Source organism: Gymnoscopelus braueri (genome assembly GCF_963280865.1).
Source record: "Gymnoscopelus braueri genome assembly, chromosome: 18".
NCBI lineage: Eukaryota > Metazoa > Chordata > Actinopteri > Myctophiformes > Myctophidae > Gymnoscopelus > Gymnoscopelus braueri.
In genome coordinates, this window is record NC_137618.1 from 30,390,079 (window position 1) to 30,404,800 (window position 14,722).

Genomic DNA, 14,722 nt, shown 5'->3' on the forward strand with positions numbered 1-14,722 from the left:
GCGAACACTTTCAAGATTTTCAAGTGGGCCCTGCCTGATCCAGAAAAGGTTGAGAACCACTGGACTCGACTAATATAGGCTATAGTTGCTAGTTCTTCGAAATAGAACTAAGAAAGCTGAACGGCACTGTCTTCCTGAGTCATAGCATTTATATTTTTTTAAATACTGATGATGGTCTTTAAAGGGTAAGACCACTTTGGTAGAGGTTTGGGTTGTGTAGTTACCTTGCCATGATGTAACTCCAAAGGTGGGCAAAAAAAAAAAAATTGCTCCATTAATTAGAAATTGATAATTCAAAATATGCTCCTCATTGACTTACATTGTACGGTAAAACAGCTCTCAAAGTCACTCTTTTAGCACATAAATGAACCCAAACATAGCTGATTCAGACAATATAGAGCATCACCAAACCCAGTACTGTTTGTTTTTTTAATAAAAATGTGAACTTCCTGTTGATTTTACTATTTGAAGATCTGGATCCAGATCCGCCGATCCAGTCCGGGTTTTCTACTTATTAAAAATGGCAAAATCAACAGGAAGTTGACATTTTTATTAAAAAAAAAAACAGTACTGGGTATGGTGATGTTCTATATTGTCTGAATCACCTTTGTTTGCGTTCGTTTTTGTGCTAAAAGAGTGACTTTTTTTTTAGAGCAGTTTTACCGTACAATGTAAGTCAATGAGGAGCATATTTTGAATGATCAATTTCTAATTAATGGAGCAATTATTTTTTATTTCTTGCCCACCTTTGGAGTTACATCATGGCAAGGTAACTACACAACCCAAACCTCTACCAAAGTGGTCTTGCCCTTTAACCATTCAATGGTTCAGGATCAAAATAGACACATCTCTGTTATTATCCTAGATATAATGAACTCCTGGCCAAGATGGTGTTGGATGGGTGCACTCACTGTTCATAGAATTGAATCAAATCAAAGCAGGCGTATCAGCCTATCACATAGGCTAGTTAATTGGACCAAACATCCAGGATCTTAGGCATGCGACTAATCTTAAATACAGACTAAAAAACAGGTATGCCCTCCACTGCACCTGATGGAATAGCTACCCTATACTGTGAGTTGTTGTTGGCAGAGATAACCCACAAAATCTACCTCAAGATTACATCTGCCTAATTTATGTGGCCTACACTACTCCTGACCAGTCTGATAGTATTTTCTTATTTTTATTTCATTTTTATCTTTAAAAAAATAAAAAATAAACATTGGAGGGGGGGGGGGGGAACAAAGTGATTTTGCCCGAACTGATAAAAATTTTCCACTTCTTTTTTTCTTTTTTTTTACAAATTATATTCCTTCTATATGCTTTTAAATAAATGTTATGACTTTCCTTGCCTTCGTGATTTTTCTCTGCTTTATTCCACTCACATGATTATAAGACAGACACATAAAAAAGAGTGACCCATTCAAATTGTATTGTGTGTGTGTGTGTGTGTGTGTGTGTGTGTGTGTGTGTGTGTGTGTGTGTGTGTGTGCGTGTGCGTGTGCGTGCATACATATGTGTGTGTAACATTATCGCAAACAAAACACCAATACATAATGTGAATTACCCCAAAACTGAGAGTTGTAATTAAGTGGTAATAACTACTTTCTCTGCTCTGCTGTGGCTGCTTTTGCAACCAGTTAACCTGCATCCCAACATCCCTGACTATAAAAACCCGTGAAATCGAACAATAATGAAACTTTATCTAAACTTTTTTTCCCCCCCTCGTCTACATAACTGCTGGATCGAGTTATAGCCCGGCCCATCTGGTGCAGCAAATGGCCCTAAACTCACCAGGGGGAGAGAGAGAGAGAGAGAGAGAGAGAGAGAGAGGGAGAGAGGGAGAGAGAGAGAGAAGAGGGGGGTCGGATTGAAAACAGATCAGGTCTGAAGAAGGAGGATCTCCGTCTACAAACAAGCCTTCTGGTTACAACTTTTAGTGAAAACTCTCCCGTTAGTTTGGTGAGACTCGCCCGCTCTTACAGAAACACAGGATGGATTAAAGTGTGTCTGTCTGGGGGATGCAGCCGCACACACAAGTTGGGGTACGACTTCTTTCTTTTCCCCCAACAACACGTTTTTCCCTTTCTTGAAGTCAGTTCATGGAGTTGTTTCAGGTCTGCGTCAGAAGAACACGGGCTCGTTTTTCACTGTGTCTTGTTCTTCTTCTCACGTTCAACCGTGACTTAAGTTTTCGCCGGGAATCAAAACTTTCCGTTTCGGACACAAAGTCACTGAAACTCTGCGAGAAGAGCGTCTGATTTAAGAAGATAAAGGCAGACAGCGGAGAAGGTAAGAAGAAAAGCACTTGGCGATGCTGTGCAGTGTGTGTGTGTGTGTGTGTGTGTGCACGCGTGTGTGTGTCAGTGTTGCCATATTTGCGAGAGAAATAAGCAACAAGGTCTAGGAAAACAAGCCCAAAAGAAGCAACTAGGCCACTTCTAGCACTTTAAATGCAATTTCAACAACACTTGCAATAAAATGTGGAATATTTGGAATATATATTTTTTGAAACATTCTAACAACACAAATGCTCTCTGGCACAAAACATTAGAAATTAAAATGAAAATATTAAACAAATAATTTAAAAAAAAAACATTTGGAAGCAAGCCTAAATGACCAAACTACACGAGCCTAAAAAACCGCAACCGTCAATATTTAACAAGCAAGTTTACAGGAAAAACAATCCTGTCGCTATAAGCGGACATGGCAACACTGGTACGCGCGCGCGCGCGTGCGTGCACGCCGCTAAACTTCTTCTGTCCCGTTTGAATTTGCATGGACGAGTTCATTTTTATTCAACGTTTTTACAACAACACTCCGTTGTTATTCTTATAGCCCACAGTGTTTAGTTTTGACTCTTTTTGAATCGCTCTTCTCCTCTTTGTATTTGTGTTGCACGGTGTGCGTGTCAAGGACAGATGAGGCTTTGGGGCAAACTTCACATCTCATTTGCACTTTGAACTTATCTGACGTGAGGAATCTAAAAAATCTGTGCTGCAACTTGATCCATATGTGAAGAGATGTGATCAGAACAGGCTCGGCGCCAAAGCCTTTAACATAACTGCGAACAACTAATGTATAAAGCACTTATAGGCCTATAAGTATATTCAAGTGCCTTTATTGTTGCACGTTTGTGCAAAAAAATAGAGAGAAAAGTTTTACCTTAAAGAGTTTAGACTTGCATGTACACTGCTTTATGCAGAGCTGTGCGATTGTTTTACAAAGTTACAAAGAGTTTTTCTATGTTAGCCTACATATGACGGGAAACACCAAACACTCTGTTATGAAGTCAGTGATAGAGGATGTTCCCTTGTTGTTACAAGTCAATTATAATAGCATTTGTAATTCTCAAATCATCAAACCTCTCATGATGAAACTACATAAACTGGGTTCATGCCTTAAGGCTGCATAAGGCTGTGAATGTAATAATAAAGAAACCCAAAAAATATTGAGGAACAATAAGCTGTGTTCCAATTGATCCAATGCAGTTATTATTTGCTCACTTGTTAATACTTTTCATTGCTATTTTATTCTTTTTTTTAATTCAAAAATAGCAGATCTACGTGTCACAATGTGAGACATTGCGAGCTTGTAGATCTGCTATTTTTGCAACTTTTGTGTGACACTGTAGTATAACCAAATAACATAAAAAATTAATATAGACATATGAGGTTTCCGCCTGACAGCGATGATTTGTAACCAAATGGACCCTTTTTATGGGTCCATTTGGTTACATTTGCACCCTTTCAGAATGAGTTTGTAATGGTGTTCATGGAGATGAATACAGTACCAGTAGTGAGTGTGACAGCTCTCCGACAGTCCTCCTACTGCTCTATTGTTGAGAGATTCACAGTTCCGCTGTTTGCTCTCCTGGCTGAGCAATCAACAAACACTCCAGGCCTTTGTGGGGCCCTTAATCTGCTATATTTGCTGTTAGCTTTTACCCCCACTTTCTAATAGGGGCCCCTAATGATTTGCAAGCTCATCTAACCACATACAGACTCATGAGTCCCACATAGTCGCTCATTGAGGAGAGCAACTGTGTGTGTGTGTGTGTGTGTGTGTGTGTGTGTGTGTGTGTGTGTGTGTGTGTGTGCGCGCGCGTGCGTGTGCGTGTGTTGGGCTTTGCTCAAGGCCTCTCCCTGGTTCTACTATGCTGTAATAATTTACATTTCAGAATCAAACAGATTCTTCTCGTGCGTGTGGTTGTTTGTTGCATGCTGATTAGGAACAGACTAAGAAAACTACGTTGGAAGTTGGAAAATGTGTTTGGTTTTGACACTAAAGCAGGGCAGCCTCCATAGAACGCTGAACACAAACATACTGAACGCAGTATTACACTGAACACTATAATACACCCAACACAATAAAATAATGAACACAATAGTTCACTTAACACTATAATATAGTGAACACAGTAATTCACTTAACACAATAATATAGTGAACACAATAATACACCCAACACAATACACTGAACACAGTAATACACACAAAGGAATACACTTAACACACTATGATACTCCTAATTCAATATTACACTTATCACAATAATACACAACGCCATAGCATACTGAACACAATAATACCACAGTAAATTAAATACATAAAAGACAGAAACATTTTTAGATGGTAGCATCTATATGCATTTTATATACACGTAGGTGCGTGTGCGTTTGTGTGTGTGTGCGTGCGTGTTAGACAGAGGGAGTAGAAAGGGGTGGCAGTTTTTCTTTTTTAAACAAATACCTGTGAAGTCTACCGTACAGGGGGTGTGAAGGGGTCTCTGCTGATTAAATTCTGAGAAAGGGGGGGAAAAAACTCCCAAATACACACACACACACACACACACACACACACACACACACACACACACACACACACACACACACACACACACACACACACACACACACACACACACACACACACACACACACACACACACACACACACACACACACACACACACACACACATCACACGCATGATGCTGGCAACGTATTATCGTGACAATATCAATTACCAGATCTATTAATTTTTTTAAAGCATGGGATTAGGACTACGTGATTTTAAAGTCCTTATTTTGACAAATACAGTGAATTAAGCATAATAATGTTGTACGAAACATTGATCAAATAGCAACATTCATCTTTCTGTCTAGTCTGAACACCATTGATCCAGTGTGACTGTTCATGTCAACAATACTTTACCTAAAGTCAACTTTATTTTTTTTTTACAATGTAAGTCATTTATGTATTTATTTGTTTGTTTGTTTATGTATGTATTTATTCTATGTTCATATTATTCTAATCAGCATCTCTATAATTATGTAAAAGTGATTTTGGATCACACTTGCCATGGAAAACTGTAGATCTTGAGGTCGAAAAGGTTGCCCACGCCACTGACTTACATCATTCATTATAATCCTCACAACACAAGAATAGATGCAGTATAATGCAGCCCTTGCCATAACTTCACCTCCTTGACCCCTGACCCCTGACATGACACTGGACCAGCCAAGAGCGCACCATTCCACCCTGTTCAGTAACATTGTGTTCTATGATGGCGTGTTCAGTTCCGTCATGTTCAGTAATGTTGTGTCCAGTAACGCCGTGCTCAATAACATAGTGTTCATTGACAGGGGCGCCGATTTGTGTCCGCGCTCACGGGTGCGCAGCGCGCGTGCATGTGCGGCCGGTCCACGTGCGCGCATAGCGTGCGAAAATGTTCGGTTATTATCCGGGTTTGTTACCTTTTTAGGGGGGTTTTGTTACTTTAATGCGGTTCATTTGGTTAATTTGGTACCAAAAATGTACTCCATGAAGTGAAGATGTCGGTGTTTTTTTCTTTTTCTTTTTTTGTGATGAGTTTGTCATGGGTGCTCTTCATTTCCCCTGGGTGCTTTAGCCCCGAAGCACCCGCAGTATCGGCGCCCTTGTTCAGTGATGTCATGTTCTGTTCTGTCGTGTTCAGTTCCTGCGTATTCAGTCCTTTTGTGTTCTTTTACGTGTTTAACACTGTGTTCAGTAACACCGTGTTCAGTAGGTTCAAGGTTCAAGGTTGTGATTTATTGTTACATCTTGTGTACAGGTACATAAGAGTAAAGCTTATTTTTGTTTGGCATAGGTAATAATAATAACAATAATAAAACGTAAAAAATATATTTTTTAAAGGAAGAGAGAGAGTGCAAAAAAGTGCAAAAAAAAAAGAGTGTTCAGTAACATCCTGTTCAGTAACATCCTGTTCAGTAACATTGTGTTCAGTAAGTACAGTAACATCGTGATCAGTAATGTCGTGTTCAGTAATGTCATGCTCTGTTCTGTCATCATCGGTTTAAAGTTCGCTTTCCAGGCACCACTGGGTTGGCCTGGATTCTCGCTATGGCTTTCTTCCATCGGGAAGGGTCCATGGCAACCTCACGGTCGATGCCGGGTGCTTTCATGTCTGCCAGGTCTTCTTAGGCCGGCCACTGGGTCTTGTCCCCTCTAAGTTAATCGACATTTACTTTCTTCACCCAATCGTTCTCTTCCTTCCTGACTATGTGTCCGTACCATCGCAGTCTGCCTCTCCTCACCACATCCACTATGGCCTCCCTCTGTACCGTTCAGTTCTGTGTGTTCAGTAATAGTGTAGTGTTCATGTAATGTCACATGTAGCAACATTGTGTTCAGTAATATTATGTTCAGTAACATTGTGTTCAGTATCATGGTGTTCAGTAACAGCATGTTCAGTAACATTGTGCTCAGTAATGTCCTGATCAGTTCTATGATCACGGCCAGTTATAATTCCTAGAAATTGTACATGGGTTGTGGTGGGTGGTGGTGCGTGTGTGTGGGGGGGGGGGGGTAAAGGCCTTGGTTGTTGGGCTTAACATTTTTTGCACTGGAATTCAGTGGCTGTGGATAAAATACAGCTGTTTTCCCTCTCTCCCCTCTCACTCTCTCACCCGCCCCCCCCCTCTCTCTCTCTCTCTCTCTCTCTCTCTCGCTCTCTCTCTCACTCACTCTCTCCATCTGTCTGTCTCTCTTTTGCCTTCTGTGAAACACCTTGACTTCTGTCACTAGATGGCTACAGTCAGCAAAATTACATTATAATTACGAGACCTTAATGTACAGCAAATATGGAAGTGTTGAGTCATCATTATATATATATACATGCATATATACATACCCACACTTTGTATATATTTATATATGGAAAGTCTTTTGGCGGGAGATTGGGGTTCAAATCCCGGGTACAGCATGAAACGTACAGCTTTCAGCTTTAGATTAACACTCAGGACTTTACGGTGCAAAGTGGATGGAAACAGATGAGAGGGAAGTAGAGAGAGAGAGAGAGATATCATATACATACATATATATATATATATATATATATATATATATATATATATATATATATATATATATATATATATATATATGAGAGAGAGAGGGAGAGGGAGAGAGAGGGAGAGGGAGAGAGAGATTCATGTGTAGGGTACTTCAGAAGCTGTGAGGACAATCCTCGTTTGTTTTACACAAGCTGCCTCAATCACCCTGCAGCGCGAGAGGTTAAATAAGATCACATCATATCCTAGATGTGGAGAGGGGTGTGTGTGTGTGTGTGTGTGTGTGTGTGTGTGTGTGTGTGTGTGTGTGTGTGTGTGTGTGTGTGTGTGTGTGTGTGTGTGTGTGTGTGTGTGTGTGTGTGTGTGTGTGTGTGTGCGATGAGCCCCCTCCACCCCTCCTCTATTTATGTTTGAGGAGTGATGAGTGGACCCTTGAATACTGACATGGAAATCAAGGTCACGCCCGGTCCATTTCTTTTGCCATTGCCTTCACGAGAAATCATCAAAACACACACACACACACACATACACAAGAACACACACGCACGTACGCGCGCACACACCCTCAACGTCAGGATGAGAGAATGTGCCGTGAGTCTAACAAGCCGTATGCTTAAATGAGCGACATGTTCATTACAGAGTGATTGACCTCATCAATCACAGAGCACTTCAGCCTCATCAAACACATGCAGGAACACACAATTACACAGGAAATGGTTCTCAGTGAAAAAAAAACCCCTCTAGATCCTCGACCATGCAAGTCAATAGACCAAACACAACTATGCTTTCATTCAATTAAACCCTATACTCGTTTCTGTCAGGTCAGGTGGGAACCTTGTATGTCCAAAACCTTTCCTTTTCAGGAACTGTAACGACATTTCTCAGAAATAGTGAAAATCTACAAGCTCACTATGCGTCGCATCAATGTGAGCTTGTAGATCGGCTATTTTCACTACTTTAGCTTGACACTCTTGTATGACGATGTAGTGCATTACATTACGAAAAACAATTTTGAGACAAGGTTTCTGCCTGACAGCCATGATATACTCGTTGACTAGAGGCACCCAGGGGTCTATACTTGCAGTGGTGGAAAAAGTGCTCACATTTTTTACTTAAGTAAAAGTATCAATACTGCAAGGTAGAAATACTCTGTTACAACTAAAAGTCTGGAATTGAAAAACTTCAGTAAAAGTACAAAAGTATTGGTATAAAAATGTACTTAAAGTACCAAAAGTAAAAGTACTCGTTATGCAGAATGTCCCAAGTTTTCCAAAAAATATTTTGAAAATAGCAGATCTACAAGCTCGAATGCGTTTGCGAAGCATTGTGTTCTTCTTTTAGGACAAGCCCAGAATAGGGATGCTCATAAGTAAAGTTTATATGAAGCAATCTATTCGTTTTATGCCATACCCAGGATTTGAACGCTGGTCTCCCATGTGAGAGAGAGAACCCCCTGCTTGGTCAGGGGAGATATACACGTATGAGCTTCAGGCAGTTTTACTAACTAAACTAGCTGTACAGTCAGTACAGTATTTTGGAGAGGGGGGATTTTCTGCTGCCAGAACCATAAAAGCATCTAAACAGATGCTCATCATCGTCGTTTGTGCAGAAAGAATGAACCTCCAACACATCTGATGGTGTGTTGTGTATACAGTTTATACTGTCTGTATGATGTATGATGTGTCCTTACTGACACCACAGAGCGCGCACACACACACACACACACACCCCTGATTTCTGACTCATTTCTTTCCCAAAAGCAGCCCGTTTCTCCCTGAACATCATCAATCTGTCTATCGGCTCACAATGGAACAATGACATCACAACTGTGAGCTTCTTTACACGAAGCCCTTCCCAGGTCACTGGAGGTCATGACGGTTGTAGGAGGAGTGTGTGATTGTGTGCATGCGTGCACGTGCGTGCCTGTCTGTCTGTCTTTCCGTGTCTGTGTGCATGCATGTGCTTGCCTTAAAGAATGTCCTCTTAGGAATAGTAAAACCATTTTTACGTGCGTGTGTGTGTGTGTGTGTGTGTGTGTGTGTGTGTGTGTGTGTGTGTGTGTGTGTGTGTGTGTGTGTGTGTGTGTGTGTGTGTGTGTGTGTGTGTGTGTGTGTGTGTGTGTTTAAAATTTTAAATACACAGTGAGGTTGCATCTTTTTCTAGAATCATAGTTGCTGTTAGTATTGATCAAGTTGTACTGTTGTTATATATTGTTGCATAATATTGTTTTACTGCAGACTGGACAGAATTTACGATAGGTCCTCTGTCTGTCTGTCTGTCATTGATGCTTAGATGCATACAGGCACATGATGCTATGAAATGAGCCTACTAGATGGAACCAATGACTGGGAAAAGTTGTCTAAAGAGCGGAATACATTTAAGTGAGAACATAAAATATGATATTGTATCCTGAGGGTGGAGCTGGAGGCTCAGATAACTAGGGTTCATCCTGCAGGGACCATGAATGAGTTCAGTGATTTTTATGACAATCCGCTCATTAGATTTTGATATAATCCTGTGTGCAAATGCACATTTTGGCCTAAGGATGTTGCTGACGTCAAGGTCACTGAAATCAGCACGAGCCATCCTCTGGGGTCAAGTCAATCCACTCATTAGATTTGGGGATTTCTTGTGTGCAAGTAGAAAGTTTCTGGTGGCCATAGTCGGTAGTGGGGGCTAAAAAGAGTGAAGCTGGGTGATAGACCACTCCCTTCTGTCCACAGGCTTATCTCCATTTCTCATCTCACTCTCTCTTTATCTTTATTGCTATCAAAAACATCCCCCCCTCTCATTTTCTTTCTTCCTGCCCCTCTCATCCCTCTCCTCATTTCTCCCCATGTTCCGTTCTTTCCGTCTCTCTCTCTCTCTCTCTCTCTCTCTATAAACCAAGATCTCCATTCACTCTCTATCTCTGGCTTTCAGCCAAACTTAGAGTTGCTCATGTTTTGTAATCACCTCATTAGAGGGAGAGAGAGCAGCACGAGAGAGGGAGAGAGAGAGAGAGAGAGAGAGAGAGAGAGAGAGAGAGAGGGGGGGAAGAGAATGTACTGGGTGGTTTTATCATCAGGACAAATATGTTGATGAGGGTTGATGAGTTGAAAGGCTTCATATGAAGGGATTTGTTCTTGAAAAATGAATGTTTTGTTGAAGTTTATTACATTATAGATCATAGACAGGACTGTACACAGGGTTTCTGTTCATGTTGCTATTTCTCAAAACAACCTAGAATGTAATTACTTTGCATGGATACACAGTTGGTCAGCATCACACAAAGCGGAGGGAAGGCCCTGTATACAACATGGTTGTTTCATTCAGACACACACACACACACACACACACACACACACACACACACACAACACAGGGGGACCCCATTGAGTCACCAGCCCAGGGTGTGACACCACAGGGTGGGGTGCTTGGCCATGCGTACAGTCACACGATGTCTGTTGGAGCTCAACTTTGCAGCTACAACATGGAAGTGACTGCAGAGAATTCTCTGGCAGGCACGGACGGACGCACGCACGCACGCACGCACGCACGCACCCACGCGTATGCACGCACACTCTCTCTCTCTCTTCCTCTCTGCTTAATTCAGGAATCTTTACTGGCACGATAAGATAATTCTTACATCACTCTAAAACACAAAACCAATATATCTCAGCTTTCTCACTCATTCACACACACACACACACACACACACACACACACCCATAGCTGCACACACACAGCAGAAGACACTGTTGCCTAAGTGAGCGATCTGTAAAATTACTGACAGCTGAAAGCGTAGAGAGTGAGTGCTAACAGCGTGTTTGGGACGAATGACCCCGACTAGGTGTTGAGCGGAGGAACGCCTAACTCAGCACCGTGTTCAGCGTTCCTGAGCACAGCTGCATCTCCACAGGACCCCACACTGATACACACATCTACCTCCAGGTCCCTGTAAATTAAACTATACTACATGTGTTTGGCTTGACTTAGCGACACACACACACACACACACACGTTTTATATCTCTGTGGGAACCTCAAAAAACGTTTCTTGGCATTTTTTACTCTACCTCTAAACCCCTAAATGCCTGACCCTAACCCTGACCCCAACCTGGATATTTCAGTAATTATAACCATAGCTCTAAACCTCTTTCTTAGCCATGAACATTACTGGTATTTGTGTTTCAAATATGTTTATTAGACACAGTATACAAATATTCCTTTGCAGTGAACAAAAGTCCACATGCTTATTTTCTTTGAAATAAAAACATACAACACCCAACCAAGACATCAGACAAATCGCATAATACAAGTACACGCACGCGCGCGCACGCACACGCACACGCACACGCACACGCACACGCACACACACAAGCCTGATCGCCAGAGAATTAGTATACATTGCACGGATCCAGTGCACGTCATTCCGTGCATAGTCGCCTAGAAACCCCGAAATTCCGTGCATATGTACGTACGGCGAGTCCCACGGTGGGCGTAACCAGTCGCAACCCGGAAAAACCCGGAAGCAGAGCAGTCCCCACAACAAAATTTACGATTCTGTGCCTATCGGTACATAACTCAAACGGCGCTGAGTAGGCACAAGGGAATGTCGCAACGTTCGGGACGGCAACTCGCTCGCTTTAGCTCGCTCGGTGGCCCCTTATGTGGCGACAATTCCCTTGAGACTGCGCGCCTCCGAAATGGTTTAGTCACAATGGGAGAGATGCGAGGCGGCTATGCACGGATTTTCGGGTTTTCCAGTTGTCTATTCACGGAATTTTAAAAACGTTCAAAGAGAACGTTTCCTCTGGCGATCGGGTTGCGCGCACACACACACACACACACACACACACACACACACACACACACACACACACACACACACACACACACACACACACACACACACACACACACACACACACACACACACACACACACACACACACACACACACACAGTTGTAATGACAACTTTATCACAGCAGGATCTACTTAATGTCCATTCAGTCTGAATGTTTCACCATCAGGACTGAATCTGTCCCAGTGTGACGGTTCAAACCCCGTCTAAACTTCTAGAGAGGAGATGAAGTGAGCGTTTGTGGATTCCTCCCTGCGTGGGACGGTGTTGAGTCTTCACATCTGCTTTCTATCCGTCCAGAGAGACACAGAGATCAACATCAGGATATTGCCTGGAATAGGACGAGAGGTCAACTCAGAGAGTCTCATCTCTGCCTCTCACATGCTTCTGGTTATTAGATGGCTTGTTAGCTGGATGGGATGAGATCCCATGGAATGTTGAGGGATTCCGAACCCCATTGTCCTGTGTCTTAATCTATTAAGACCGGGAACACATCTGCGTCATTTTAAGACTTATTTGGCTATTCAAAAATAGCAGATATAGATCTGCTATTTTTTTTTTTAAACTTGGAAAATGTGTGCAAATCTTTAACTATATGTATATGTTTTAAAGCATTTTAAACTCCAATCTGTGCTTCTAGGGGTCCCTGGAACTACATATTTTGAGATGGAAACTACATATTTTGAGAAATACATATAATTTTGGGGGTCCTTGACATGGAACAGTTGGAGCACCACTGATATAGCAACATACCGTTAGGATTTAGAAAATATTCTTAGATATGTATTTGGCCGCAGACCCCCATCTCAAAATGTTTTGTTCCAGGGACCCCCCTAGAAACAAAGATTTGAGTTACAAATGTTCACTTTAAAAAATCTATATTCAAAGATTTGCAAACATTTTCAAGATAAAAAAGAAAAAGTGCTCCTCGGAGCACTGCCAGACCCCTAGTGGTTGAAATCTGAAGATCAGAGCACTACGTCACGCGAAGCTTGGCCAATCAAAAAGAGGGACAGGTAGGAAAAGAGGGACAGACCGACCGACCGACAAAGCCTCCTGTAGGCCGACCCCCTGTGTCTGGCAAAAAAAGAAAATAGCAGATCTACAAGCTCATGAGCTATGAACTTGTATATCTGCTATTTTTGAATATCCAAAGTATAAAATATGGACAAAGTGGTTACACAGATATGCGTTCCCGGTTTGAATGGGTTCATTAACCACTTGAACCCTAGCGTTCCATTCTGGGAATGTCATAATAGGCGGACTTTCGCGTTGGTACAGTACGGGACCAATTAAAGACCCCTGGGGGATGCCAGTCAATGCAGTATGTAGGCTTTGATAAGAGGGGATTGCTTTGAATCACAGTCATTGAAAATGTGTTATTATAGAATTCTATCAATTTGACTGCCAGAGTTTATTCATAATGTACTCACCCCTGTGCCAGCGATTTGCGTGTTTTTTTATTTTTTTATTTTGTAATTTTTCATTCAAATAAATTGTCTGAGTGCGGTTTTAAACACATACGACAAATCTGCCAGCAGAGAGCAGCAAATAGACACCTTGATCAGCTCGCTGACTCGCTCGCCCCCCCCCCCAAACAGAGTCAAACAGTCAAATACGTCAAACCGGATGTGACATGTTCTCAGATTCTCCGATCGGCCTGAAGTGCGATGTGATACACGACGGCGATGACCGTTCGTCACCCAGACAATAGATTATAGAAGTGGAGCTCTCCGTTAGTTTTTTATACCGTGTGAAAAACCGTGTTTTTCCCTATTCTGACCGAAAATGACCGAAAAAAGAAAAAGAAAACCGGAAACGGAATCTGCGTCATGAAACCGGATCCCGGTGTGGGTGAAGTAAGTGGAACTCGAAACCTAGAATGAAAAATAAACAGAATAGCGCGATCACAGATTAAACCACAATTAATCACTAGATCGCATGAATGCGATCTTGGCGGACAAGCACGCTATTTATTAGATCGCATTAATGCGCGATTGGCGGCATATGAGTTAATTATAACATATTGTAGGGCTGGGCGATATGTACAAAAAATAAATCAATATTTTTTTTACCAAATACTGGACCTTGGTATGGATAATTGTGACGATAGTACCGTATTGTGATCAATTTAATTTTACATTTTTCAAAACATTTTGAAAGTATAAAAAGGGCTTAAGGGAACAGACAACACGCCATATCACAATATTATGATATCCAAAATTGCTGATATTATCTAGTCTCATTATCATGATATCGATATAATATTGATACATTGCCCAGCCCTACTATATTGTACGTTATATAGACCTATCTTTTATCTAATCAATAATAATATATGACTGGTTAAAGAGGTTGAATCCTACCTAAAACAAGTTAACTTCAACACCAAGTTTTCCCATAGAACCTTCTGTTTCAAGTTGTCTTTGTGGGCATATTATGGCAATAGTCCTGCTTCATGGTTGAGTGATTTGAACCTATACATGTGTGACAGGGTGAATCAGTGTAATGGTATACATGTGTGACAGGGTGAATCGCTG

General features: G+C 41.6%; 1 protein-coding gene across 3 annotated transcripts in view; it reads left to right on the top strand.

Annotated features, from left to right (window-relative positions):
- Nucleotides 1-1,870: 1,870 nt before the first annotated feature.
- Nucleotides 1,871-14,722, top strand: part of gli2a (GLI family zinc finger 2a) — a 102,842-nt gene continuing 89,990 nt past the window's right edge. For all 3 annotated transcript variants that reach the window (XR_013932040.1, XM_080412875.1, XM_080412876.1), the window contains exon 1: nt 1,871-2,292. The gene's annotated coding sequence lies outside the window, so the exon portion shown is untranslated. The remainder of the gene's footprint in view (nt 2,293-14,722) is intronic.